Here is a 14,031-nt window from a genome sequence, read left to right on the forward strand (position 1 = left end):
AAGACTTTCAAGGCACTTTTTGGGAACCCAGATTTTCTTCATAGGAGGACCGTTCCTGCAGTTAGTGCCAACATATCTAGCAAATACTTCACCATTCTGATTTTTGAACAGTTTATAGTTGGAGTCAAATGACTCATCATCAGAACGAGGAGATTCACATGCAAAGCCAGATAAGTTAGATGGATCAACTGGAGGTCCCTTTGCAGCAACCCATGAGGTTTTGGGGTACTGCTCAGGCTTCCAATATGTACCATCAGCATTGAGTTTCCTCTCAAAGGCAATACCCTCTTTCCTAGGGTTCCTGTTGAGGATCTGCTTTTTAAGCACATCACAAAGAGTCGGATGCCCTTTGAGGCTTTTGTACATGCCTATCATGTATAATTCCTTCAGCCCTGCATCGTCAGTGATACTAGCAATGTCCTCAGATGAGGAATTAGTGATAGTAGAGGCATGTGAAGAATTTGAAACATTAGCAGCATTTGAACATTCAGGTGAAGAATTAGCAGATTCACGTTCAATGCACTTCAAGCATGGAGGAACAAATTCTTCCTGAGAAGCGCTAAGTTGTTGAGCAACTAATGAATCATGATCCTTCTGAAGATCTTCATAACTCACTGTTAGCTTTTTCAAGATCTTGCTTTCTTTGAAGAAATTCATGTGAAAGCTTCTCATGATCAGATAAGAGAGTGTTATAATGACCTTGAAGGTTGTCAAACCTAGACTGAAGTCTCTAGAGATTTTCAGTCAAGGTTTTAGTGCGATCCATTTCTTCACCCAACATATCATCACTTTTATCTAGCATGCTTTGAACCTTTTCAAAAGCCTTTTATTGTTTTATAGCAATCTTAGCAAGTTTGGAGTAGCTGGGTTTGAGGTTTTCATCAGATTCATTCTCACTTGATTCAGAGGAGGGGTATTTGAGTACCTTGGCACCTTTTGCCATGAAGCAATAGGTGGGAGCGTAGTCATCATTGTTTCCATCAGCCTTGTTGGTGAAGCCATTTTCTTCAGAGTTGAAGATGGACTTGCTGACGAAAGCAGTAGCGAGAGCCAGGCTCGCCACACCAGACTCAGAGTCCTCAGATGCCTCCTCTTCCTCATGTTCCTCAGATTCAGCCTTAGAGTCCATTTCCTTGCCAATGAACGCCCGAGCCTTCTTGGAGCTGCTCTTCTTGTAAGACGAAGACTTCGAGGATTTTGATGATGAAGATTTTGAGGATTTCTTCTTTTTCTTCGTATCATCAGAACTGTAATCATTGTATTTATTCTTCTTTGATTCCTTTTCCCATTGAGGACAATCTTGAATATAGTGTCCAGGTTTCTTGCATTTGTGACAAAGCCTCTTCGTGTAGTCACTGGATGAGGAATCATTGCTCCTTGAGGATTTTCCAAAGCGACCACGTCTTGAGAACTTCTGGAATTTCTTTACGAGCAGTGCTAGCTCATGGCTCAGTTCTTCAGGATCACCAAGCCTGCTACCAGAATCTTCATCTTCAGATTCAGACACTGCCTTGGCCTTTAGGGCACGTGATCTGCCATAGCTCGAACCATAGAGATCTCTCTTCTCAGCAAGCTAGAACTCATGAGTATTTAGCCTCTCGAGGATATCAGCGTGATCAAATGACTTGTAATCAGCATGTTCTTGTATCATCAATGCTAGAGTATCAAATGAGGAATCAAGCGATCTCAGCAATTTCTTCACCACCTCATGGTCGGTGATAACAGTGGCACCAAGTGCTTGAAGCTCATTTGAGATGTCAGTGAGGCGATCGAAGGTTTGCTGAACATTTTCATTGTCGAGTCTTTTGAAGCGGTTGAAGAGATTGCGAAGAACATCAACTCGAGAGTCACCTGTGTTGAGACTCCTTCATTGACTTTGGACAGCCTATCCCAGATAAGCTTAGCGGTTTCCAAAGCACTCACTCTTCCATATTGTCCTTTGCTCAGATGGCCACATATGATATTCTTCGCTTGAGAGTCGAGTTGCTTGAATCTCTTCACATCAACAGCATTCAGAGAAGGTGTGACTGAGAGAACACCATTTTCCATAACATACTAGAGATTGTTATCAATTGCCTCAAGATGCATTCGCATCTTATTTTTCCAGTAGGGGTAGTCCGTCCCATCGAAGGTAGGACACCCAAATCATACGTGCAGTCGAGATACCTAAAACTCTAGGCAGTTAAACCAAAATCACATAGAACAAGGGAGTACCTTGCTCTGATACCAATTGAAAGTGCGTTATAACGACTAGAGGGGGGTGAATAGGAGATTTTTATGAATTCTTCACTGAGGAATTTGCAGGTGAGGAAATTCCTTAGCGAAGAACTACTAGCAGTGGAATAAGTAATCAAAAGTAAACATAATAGAACACAAGCATAGTCATCATGATGAAATGAAGACAAACACAGAGTACAGAAAGCGTAAACACAGGATAACACAAGATGAAGACAAACAGACTGAAGAAATTGAACTGAGGAAATTGAGAAAGTCTTCAGTCAAAGTCTTCAAACACATATACGAACAAGCACTCAACACAATTATAAGGAAATAAAAGAGTTGAGGAAATAGAACCAGTGAGCTTGGTGAAGACAATGATTTGGTAGACCAGTTCCAACTGCTGTCTCAGTTGTACATCTGGTTGGAGCGGCTAGGTATTTAAACCTGAGGACACTCAGTCCCGGACACATAGTCCTCACCATATTCTCCTTGAGCTAGGTCACACAGACCTCGCCCAATCACTCGTGGTAAGTCTTCAGGTGACTTCCGAACCTTCACAAAGTTGGTCACTCGACGATCCACAATTCCTCTTGGATGCTCTAGACCATGACACCTAACCGTCTAGAAGAAGCACAGTCTTCAAAGGTAACAAGCATAGGATCCACATAGGATCAATCTCTTCAGTGATGCTCAATCACTTTGGGTTTGTAGGTGTTTGGGTTTGGGTTTTCCTCACTTGATAATTTTCGCTCAAAGTCCTCGGAGGATGGGATGCTCTCAAATGACAAGTGTCAGTTTCTCTCGGAGCAGCCAACCAGCTAGTGGTTGTAGGGGGCAGCTATTTATAGCCTAGGGAGCAGCCCGACATGATAAGACATAAATGCCCTTCAATGATATGACCGTTAGGTGGGTAGATATTTTGGGACAGCTGGCGCATAGCACAACAACGGTCGGAAATTTGAGTATCAAATTCCTCAGGGCTATCATATTCCTCACTGTGTAGGCAATCCGCACTGGCGAATTCCTAACTTGTCAGTCACAACAAATTCCTCAGAGACCAGAAGAACTTCGTCTCTGTCACCGAAGAATATGACTGAACCGTATGAGATTTCCAGTGGCTTCACTCGAAGGGATTGGTAGGTGTAGGATTTTGAGTTGAGCTTCACATGGAATTTTTTCCTTAGTATTTCCTCGACCCTTGACGGTGTCCTGGACTAGGGGGTACTCACCACGTCATCTCCTGATCTGTTAGATTGGGCCGAGGACCCCCATGGTCGTATACTCATGGGCCAGTTCGGACAACTGCCGCATACATGGAAGATTTCACAAGACTTGGTGATCAAGACAAGGACTCCTCCCCACCGGCGTATTCGGCTAGGACACTTGTTATCCTAGGCCTCTGGTGCATTATATAAACCGGGGTCAGGCTAGTCGATAGATAATATACAACAATCATACCGTAGGCTAGCTTCTAGGGTTTTAGCCTCTATGATCTCGTGGTAGATCAACTCTTGTAATACTCATATCATCAAGAATAAATCAAGCCGGACGTAGGGTTTTACCTCCATCAAGAGGGCCTGAACCTGGGGAAACATCGTGTCCCCTGCCTCCTGTTACCATCGATCCTAGACGCACAGTTCGGGACCCCCTACCCGAGATCCGCCGGTTTTGACACCGACATTGGTGCTTTCATTGAGAGTTCCGCTGTGTGATCGACAAAAGGATCGATGGCTCGCCTGCAGATTAACTGCGACTTCGGCATCTTCGTCACCAGCTCGGCTGGTCACCTTGGTTCGACCAAGAACTGCGCCCCATGTTCGGATCGCCATGTTCGGACGAGGGCCTTCATCAAACATCAACTCCGATCTCTATCAAGATCATGGAGGAATCATCCATGGAGCTCGGGGGCTCAATGTTAATATTGCCCTCAAGCGACTGTGCTGTTTTTCTAGACAGCGAACTTGTATCCACTGTCACCGCCTCCTCGAGCATTGGTTTGACGATTGCTCCAGTGGAATAGTGCGGAATTACGTCTACAACAGCCATGCAAAATTTTGTCGAGTTCCGATGGAGGAATCTCCGACGATCTACGATATACCGGAGCCCTGTCAAATCTGGATGAGAATCTAGATGAGTTTAGGGTGTGGTGTCCAGCTTCTAGCTCGGACGTCCTTTGGAAGATCCAACCGTTGATCGCCTGCGGAATTCCTATATCTACCACCCATCAAAATTTCAGCTCGATCCGACCGTTCAAACTCCGGGAACCTTCCGATGAGTGGACCAATTTTCGGATCCGTTTTCTGCGCGAATACGAATCCGACCCGAATTCATGTTTCTCTATGAACGTGATATTGGACAACCTTTTTAGAGGAATTATCTTCTAGGGTATTGTGCTTGTTTTTAAACACGTGCCCGTAAATTTTTAAGCCTCCCCTGAGGTCATCTCCATCGTCATGCTGGTGTCAAACCAGTCCGGCAATATTGCTCCAAGGCTGCCGACCTGCGCTAGACACGTCATCACTTTGTTGAGTCGAGCTCAACTTCTTCGGATCATCATCTCGGCAAGCCGAACAAGAGTCCGGCATCGTGAAGGATAAATCATCACCAACATCGCCGCCCCACGGATTACACGGAGCGGGCACACCGGCATCGCCGCACGGTCACTTCATCAAGCCGGTATCGACCACGTCACGACCGGCATCGGCTGGGCCGCACTGTTGCTTCTTCAAGCCGATGTCCATCATGCCGACCTACTTCGACTCATCGGCTAACATAAAGGCTTCGAGATCTCGGCTGGACCAGGGGCTTCGCCATCTCTTCATCAACCTACTCCGGAGACTTCAGCGTCACTAGCCGACCAGCTTCGTCATGTTAGCTGGACCGAGGGTTTTGCCTCCGCAAGCCAACCTTTCCCATCATCGCCATGCCGTCACTTTATCGCACATCAGGCAATGGGTGTGCGGATCGAGTCCCAATTTTGGGAGTCACCTTTCTTCGGATTGCTACAACAAATAAACCAGGTGCTATTAATCCTAGTAATTTTTGCTTGTTGGGGTTTATTTTTCCCAATAAATTATTACTCTGGTTTGTTCCATCATCTGTACACAGGTCTATCGAATGATGTCCGCACTAACGATGGTCGCGTGGTGGTTCGGTCAGTTTCCATACATAGTCCGGCAAACACCGCATCCGGAACTCGGGCCGACCTGTGAATTCAGGCTTTGCCACACCTTTACCGCATCAAGCTGACGCCCTGCATCGACATTGACTTCGGTGCCAGGCCATATTTTTTTTATTACTCACTTTGCATAAATTATTTATTATGCAACATTTTTTTATTATCATTATTATTATTATCTCCGGTCTGCACTATTTTTTGTGCATAGGAAAATGATCCAGCCGGACTATATCCTTTAGCGTCACCTTGGCTGGACGGGGGGCTTCGTCAACACTTCATTACCCCATGCCGGCGACTTCGGCATCACTCGGCCGGCCTGCATTGACCATGCTATGTCACAACTTTGGAGTGCCGAGCTCTTTGCTCTGCCACCTCGGGACCGGCTTGGGGGATGGAACCTTCGTCCCGCATCAAGCTCAGACCGCGTCGTCAATACCTAACACATTAAGCAACTAAGTTGCCTTCATGCTCCAAGTTTTAAATTTTTAACTTGTGTTCGGTTCGACCAAGCATTATACTTTTTTGGAAAAAAGTTGCTTGTAAAAATTTTCCTTGTCCAAACTTTGTTTGTGACGCACAAATTCGAATACCCCGTTTATTTGGGGGATTCCTTTATGAAGCTTTTTCCTCTTGCATATGATTATACTTGTACGGCTTCGTTCCTTCTTCGTGTATTACGCCACAATATGCACCATATTGACATAAGCGATTTGCAAGCTGGGTTGCCTGGCTCCTGCGCTTACCCCTACGTTCCCGATTGTTTGGCTAGGGAGTAAAGTGAGCACCTCTGCGATTGTCACGACCGGGTCCTCCGATCTCTGACCTCAGACTGGGTGAAGCCGAAAGCTAGCGCTCTTATTGTTTTCAATCATGGTCGGCACACAACGAAACTCATGAGTACAAAAAATCTATTGCACAAGTCTCATAGTAATAATGAGCACCAAAGAAAGGTATCGGTGGGGGTTCTATTTTCTTCGAAGATGCTTTTTACACTTCGTCTGTAATATAGCATAAGTTCCCCGAGCATGCTTTGTCTATTATAGCCTTATGGCCCGGTTGCCTGGTTATCGGAAACACTGTCGATATTCTCGACAGGTGGAGCACATAACACTTTTTGGTACTTAACCGAAGAGGGAGAAGCCGACGGTCGGTTAAGAGGCGTTTAAAGTTCAGGTGAACAAAGATATGATATAAGTACTTCGGTACATACAATCATTATACATAAAATTCTTACCCAAGTCACTTGGGGGCTCTTAAAATTTATATATGAGCTGTAAATGTGTTTTCTTCTTGGTCGTTGTCAAAACACGACAGAAGCACAATTTTTTCTTTCTCTTCCAATTTTCGGATTGGCACCGAACACTTGATCTTGTTCGGACGTCATGTTTTTACTGACGTTTTTTGGTTTTCCAAGCTTTTTGGCACTTTTAAACTATTTGTGTGTTTTCAGCACAAGTCTCGCAGTGCAACGCCGGACACCTTTAGAGATTCGGCAAAAACATTCTCGGATATTGCTATATATGCATCGGTTTCGAATTGTGCCTTCGGTCAATAGTTGGGTTGCCCGGCTCCTGCGCTTGCCTCCTACGTTCCGCTTTGTTCGGCTAGGTGTGCAAAGGGAGAACCACTGCGATTGTGCTTCCAGCTCACATGGTTAAGCACCTCAGTGGAGAAAGCCGAAAACTGACTGTCACAATAAGCGTAAACTGGTCAGTGATCCGATGACTGTGTTAAATGATGGGCCATTCATAACAATGGCCGAAGTGTTTATGGCCTGACCTCGACTGTCGCCGAACACTACTGGGGGCTATTAACTGGCCTCCCAAACTAAATCCTCGATATTTTGCTCTTACATTAGAGCTGAGGTTTCATGATCATGCTTAGCATGACAACCCAAAGAAAGGAACCGATAGCGGGACTATTTTCTTTGGAATACATTTCTTCTGTTAAAAAGTAATATAACATATCTCTCTGCGTACCTTTGTTTATAAAACCGTGTGGCCAGATTGCCTTGTTTGTCGTAAATCTTTGCCCTCATAAAGGCTTTATAAAGTAGGACAAACACTCCTCGGCTACTGGCCAAGGAGGTGGAAGCCGATGGTCGGTCAACAAAGTTTTGTACAATGCGGATCCGAGCATTAATGACGTAAAGTACTTGGATACATAGAGTCATTACACATAATTTGTGATTTTACTATGGATATTGATCCTTAATTCGGCCACCCGTGCCCGCATTAAGGCTCGGGGGCTACTGGGCTTCGGGCTTATTATTTACAAATATTAAAGGGGCACATCGATCCCCTGATCTGGTGTTGCCACCCGACCAGTGTCTCGGGGGCTACTGCATTGCTTGTCCAATGCAGAAAATTTTATGTGCAATATAGTTTCCGAGGAGATTTTGATCCTCAGGTTGGTCGGCCGCACCCAACCTGAGTCTTGAGGACTGAGCACGCCGCTTTTGTGTCCCGAAGTATTCTGCCGAGCTAGGACTTGATCCTCAGGACGATTTTGCAAATCAACCTGAGTCTCAGCGGCTACTGGGATCAGCGGTCTTACATCATCCTTCAGGTGCATCTCGGGTTTTAGACCGATACACACCTTGAGGGCTACTGGCTGTATATCTCGGTAGAGAATAAATTGCACCAATAAAATATTGACAAAAAATCAGCCCACAGTCGGGGTGGTGCACCATCTCGGAAGCAGTCCGGCATAAAGCTCGGGCGCTAGTGGCTGGCACCATAGAGGGCATTTCCGACATTAAGCTCGGCTAAACTCCTTCAACTTTTTTGTACCAAGATGATCTATGACATCTTGGATATAGTCCGGCGTTGGAGCTTGGACACAGTCCGGTGTTGGAGCTCGGATACATTTTGGCGTTGGAGCTCGGAAGCAGTCCGGCATTGGTGCTCGGCTGCAAAAGATACCTCGAATGCAGTCCGGCGTTGGAGCTCGGACACAAGAGGACACTACCTCCCAGGAACAACTTCAAAACCCGAGGTGTGGCATAAAAATAACAAGGCATTGATAAAGCCGGAAACTTAAAGGGGCTCCTCGGATACCCGACGTATAAACTTGTCGAATGCATTTCGGCAATCCTCAAGATCGAAGATGAGAAGATTTGTTGAACTAGTTTTCAAGACCGACAACCGAAGATGAAGAATAGTTCGGAAGAATCGAGGAGCGTGTCTAACTTGAAGACCGGTTCAGGGGGCTACTGACGGTGTCCTGGACTAGGGGGTACTCACCACGTCATCTCCCGATCTGTTAGATTGGGCCGAGGACCCCCATGGCCGTATACTCATGGGCCAGTTCGGACAGCTGCCGCATACATGGAAGATTCCACAAGACTTGGTAATCAAGACAAGGACTCCTCCCCACCGGCGTATTCGGCTAGGACTCTTGTTATCCTAGGCCTCTGGTGCATTATATAAACCGGGGCCAGGCTAGTCGATAGATAATATACATCATACTGTAGGCTAGCTTCTAGGGTTTTAGCCTCTACAATCTCGTGGTAGATCAACTCTTGTAATACTCATATCATCAAGAATAAATCAAGCAGGACGTAGGGTTTTACCTCCATCAAGAGGGCCCGAACCTGGGCAAACATCGTGTCCCCTGCCTCCTGTTACCATCGATCCTAGATGCACAGTTCGGCACCCCCTACCCGAGATCCGCCGGTTTTGACACCGACAACCCCCTTTAAAAGTACGGTGTTTCCTATGACTCAAGAAAGAGAAAATGAAACTACGAAAACAAAAGTATTCACGCTTCATGTTCCTTGAATGAATGCCAAGTCTTCAAAGGTCACACGAATTTATTCACTTTTGAAGTCTTCAGAAAGTCTTCAGAAAGTCTTCAGAAATTCAAAGTCTTTAGTCAAAGAACTTCATTTTTTGGGGTCAACTTTTTCTGTAAATATCAAACTCCTCATAGACTTATAGACATGTGTACACTCATAAACACATTAGTCCCTTAACCTATAAGTCCTCAATACACCAAAATCACTAAGGGGCACTAGATGCACTTACATTATATATACACCTTCAACCCTATCCGCCGCCGTCATATCCATATCATCTCAGAAATACATCAAGCTTCATCTCCAAGTCCAATCCATTGGCGTTGTGCTCCTTCGTTGCACTCCAAGTCGATTAGTAAGTAGTTATTTGATATATTTATAGTCTATTTGTGTGTGCTCCTTCGTGTTGCTTATTTACCTCTGCGGTAATTTAGTGATTGGAGACATTCAATCCATTGGTGTAGTTGGAGACGTGTTGGAAATATGTCCTAGATGCAATCATATTTGTATTATTATATTTCCATATTCATATTTACAGTTTATAATCTATGTTATAACTGCTATGATCCTGGAATATGCGATTTTAGTGGAAAACTCATATGCACGTGTGGAATGATAAATGGTAAATAAAAGTTTCCTAGTCTTGCCTCTAAGACTAGCTCAAGTGTTGCTAGTGATCACGTTTTCCGGATCTTAGGATATCATTAAGTGCAACGATAGTCCTAAAACAAAATTGAGATTATGAAGTTGGAAGAATGATCATATTGAATTGACCCAATCTTGTTTGTTATGAATTGAGTTAGTATCGTCACCATTCAATTGTAATAACACTGAGTGTTAATGTGTGATATTGCTCCTTAGACCATGAGAGTATCATGGTCACTTCTTACCGTACGGTTGGCTTTGGGGTTGCTTAAACGTCACCTATAACACGGTGATCATAACGACAACTTCCAAGTTCATCGGAAAGTTTGACAAGTGCCCAAATAGCTTGAGAGTGGGATTTGCTCCTCCGACGGTGGAGAGATATTCTTAGGTCCCTCTCAGTATGAAAACATCCATCATCATCTGGCTAGACACAGGTGACTAAGTCACAAGGATGCCCGAACATGTTAACAAGAAAGAAGAACAAAGCCGGTAATGGGAGCAACGGTATAGTGAGCATGGTGATGACTGCTACTTCTTGAACTTGAGTTGGTTTTTCCCTTGAAGAGGAAAGGGTGATGCAGCACAGTAGAGATGAGTATTTTCCCTCAGTTAAGGACCAAGGTATCAATCCAGTAGGAGAAATGCACAAGTCCCCAATAGATGCACTTGCACAAACAATCAAACACTTGCAACCAACATGATAAAGCGGTTGTCAATCCCTTCATAGTCACTTGCAAAGGTGAGATCTGATAGAGATAGATATAACTAAACAAAAGATAAAATATTTTTGTTTTTTTTGTTTTATAGATATGAAAATAAAATTGCAAAATAGTAGATCGGAAACTTATATGATGGAAAATAGACCCGGGGGCCATAGGTTTCACTAGAGGCTTATCTCATGAAGGTAAATAATATGGTGGGTGAACAAATTACTGTCGAGCAATTGATAGAAAAGAGCAAAGTTATGACGATATCCAAGGCAATGATTATGTAATATAGGCATCACGTCCGTGTCAAGTAGACCGACTCCTGCCTGCATCTACTACTATTACTCCACACATCGACCGCTATCCAACATGCATCAAGAGTATTAAGTTCATAAAGAATGTAGTAAGGCCTTAAGTAAGATGAGATGATGTAGAGGAATAAACTTAAGCAATATGATGAAAACCCCATCTTTTTATCCTCGATGGCAACAGTTCAATACGTGTCTCGCTACCCCCACTACAAAAAAATACACTTCCGTGATGATACGTGTTTTTCACAGTAGGTCGCTTTTTTTGTCATGCATGTACATCCATGACAAATTTATGACAGAATCAAGATAGTCATACCTGTGTTGTCGTAGAAGTGTTCCATGATATTACCAAAATTATCATCACGGAAGTGTCCACTTCCATGACGATAAATCACGCGTCACAGAAGTGCTTTCGTCAAGGGTGACCGACACGTGGCATCCACCGTAACGGAACGTCGTTAAGCTATCGGGTCGGGTTTTGGATCCGATAACCCGTTAATAGCCCCGACCAATGGGGATTTTCCACGTGTAAAATCATCATTGGCTGGAGGAAACACGTGTCGGCTCATCGTCGGGACAGATGTCATCCACTCATTGGACAGAAGGCGCCTATGATACGTTGACACGTGGCACGGCCCAACAGAGGCCCATTCCTGTGAAAAGGCCGGCCCGTTTGACTTGGTCAAAAGGTGGCGGGCCGGCCCATGGAAAGCCTGTTAACGGCCTGTTCGCATATAGCCCATTTACAGCCCGCTAACCCAAGGCCCGTTACGCCCTATCCGAATTAGGCCCAGTAGCGTCATCTGGGCCATCCAATATGATTCCAGCCCGTTTTCACTTCTGGCCCATGTATGGCCCATGACGTCTTTCGGCCCATATGAGGCCCTATGTAACTCTTGGCCTATTAACGGCCCGTGGTGAAACTGGCCCGTAATGAACAGTGTATCACTTTACACCCATTAACGGCCCGTGGTGAAACTGGCCCGTAATGAACAGTGTATCACTTTATACCCATTAACGGCCCGTTATTCCGTTGGGCCGTCTCCAGCCCATGTTATCTTTCGGCCTTCTCAGAGCCCATTTATTCTTGGGCTCATTTCCAGCATTCGTTTACTTACGGCCCGTTACTGTCATTTTCTGCTTGTGGGCCAAATTCAGCCCGTGGTTACAGTCGGCCCGTTTGTGGTCCGTTAATACGTTGGGCCGTTTTCATAGCGTCATCAAATACGGCCTATTAACGATGGCCCGTTATGGTCGGCCCATGAACGGACGATTCCAACTCTAGCCCGTTTACGGCCAGAATGCGGTCTGTTTGGCCCATGTTTGGCCAATCGATCATACGGCCCGTATAAGGCCCATTGATGATACGGCCCGTAGAAGGCCCATTGATGATACGGCCCGTAGAAGGCCCATTGTTTCTACGGCCCGTAGAAGGCCCACTGTTTCTACGGCCCGTAGAAGGCCCACTGTTTATACGGCCCGTAGAAGGCCCACTGTTTCTACGGCCCGTAGGAGGCCCAGTGTCACTACAGTAAATATTAGCCCATGGTTATTGTGGCCTAGTTTTAAAAAATAGGTTATTGCAGCCACTAGCAAACCGCAGAAAAAGAACTGCACTGACTACAAGCAAACAAATAAACAAGACAACAAGGAAATAAATAAGCAAGCAACTTACACTAGGCTATCACGGCTATTACACATATTACATCCACTGGGCATCAAAGTTCGCCACCAGTGCAAATATAGGGAACACAACAGCATATAAACGCCGCAGCAAAACAAGTCCAGAACTGAAACCACTTCAGAAGAGCTCAAGAAACAATATCCTGGGTACCCATAATGCTGGCAAGATGCTTAGCAAGCTTATTAAGTTTCTCTTGTTTGGCGCTTAAGTCCTCCAGCGCTTGCTGTTGCACCAGAAAGTATGCATCTGAATTCTGCAGGGACTTCCTCAGTCCTTCGGCTTCCTGTCGCATAACATCTGATCGATGTCTTTCAACTTGAAGTTGAGACTCAAGAAGCCGAACTGATTCAGGCAATGAGTTCGAAGAGCTGGTGCCAGCAGTGGTAGCCAGTAACTCGAACACTACATCAAGACAGGACTTTGGGGTTGTCTCAGTGTCTTCAATATAGTTTTTATCAGCTTTCTTGGAGACCAACAGGGATGTCTCACTATCTTGAACCTTATCTGCATTACTTCCTTTACCATTGCATAACAGGGTACTCTTCTCCAATATTTTATCCGCGTTCTAAAAGAGAAACAAACAAACACATCTCAGGTTTACAATGTAGTATATGAAACTCATTTTGGTAAACCAGTTCAGTAGTAAGGTGGACAGGATAACAGCATGAAACAAACATATATCTATGTAGTATGGTCACTGTATGGTCTATATCATTCTAGTTTATGTTGCCAAATCAAGATAGATACAGTTCGAATCATATCTATTTAAGACAAAGCAGCATAGACAGAATATAAGTGTGGGAAACTACACAGCAATAACAACACTTGTAATGTGCATGGCATGAGAACATAACTGTTTATTCAATTGAAACTGAAATCAACATAGAGCAAGTTACAACAGCAAACAGCCAAACACGTTGAAGAAACAGGTTTAAAACATACCTGTTGCGCCATTGGAGTTTCAATTGCATCCTTCAAATTTGAAATTAGTTGGTATCAGTAAATACAGTGATGCAAGAGCAAAGTAGTATGAACCATAGCTACGGAACCTGACCTGAGAACAATTCTTCTTCTGCTTTAAGCGTTGACTTCGGGTTCGGAGTGGTGGTCCTCGTGATTTGGGCACTGCAGTTGCCTTACTAACTGCTCGTGTTTGGGTGCTCTGTGGTGGAGACGGTGCTGTGTCAACGGGAACTGGGTGTCTATCTGCTGGGGTTGGGGTTAGAAGGGGTGTAGCTGGTTCTCTGTCCAACTGGGTAGGGGTACAATCTGCATGAGTGTGGGTTATGTGTGGTGGGGCTGGTTCTTGGGCAAGTACAACCGTGGTTCTATCTGCATCGACAGGTAGCACGATCTTTTCTGAAGACCGTGTTTTTACTCCCACAGATACTGCCATCACTCCCTCCAATTGAAATGGCTGATAAACAAGAAAAGTAATTGAATGTACAGACATTGTAAGATAGACAGGTGCAATGGATAGTAGG

Source organism: Triticum aestivum, chromosome 6A (genome assembly GCF_018294505.1).
Source record: "Triticum aestivum cultivar Chinese Spring chromosome 6A, IWGSC CS RefSeq v2.1, whole genome shotgun sequence".
NCBI lineage: Eukaryota > Viridiplantae > Streptophyta > Magnoliopsida > Poales > Poaceae > Triticum > Triticum aestivum.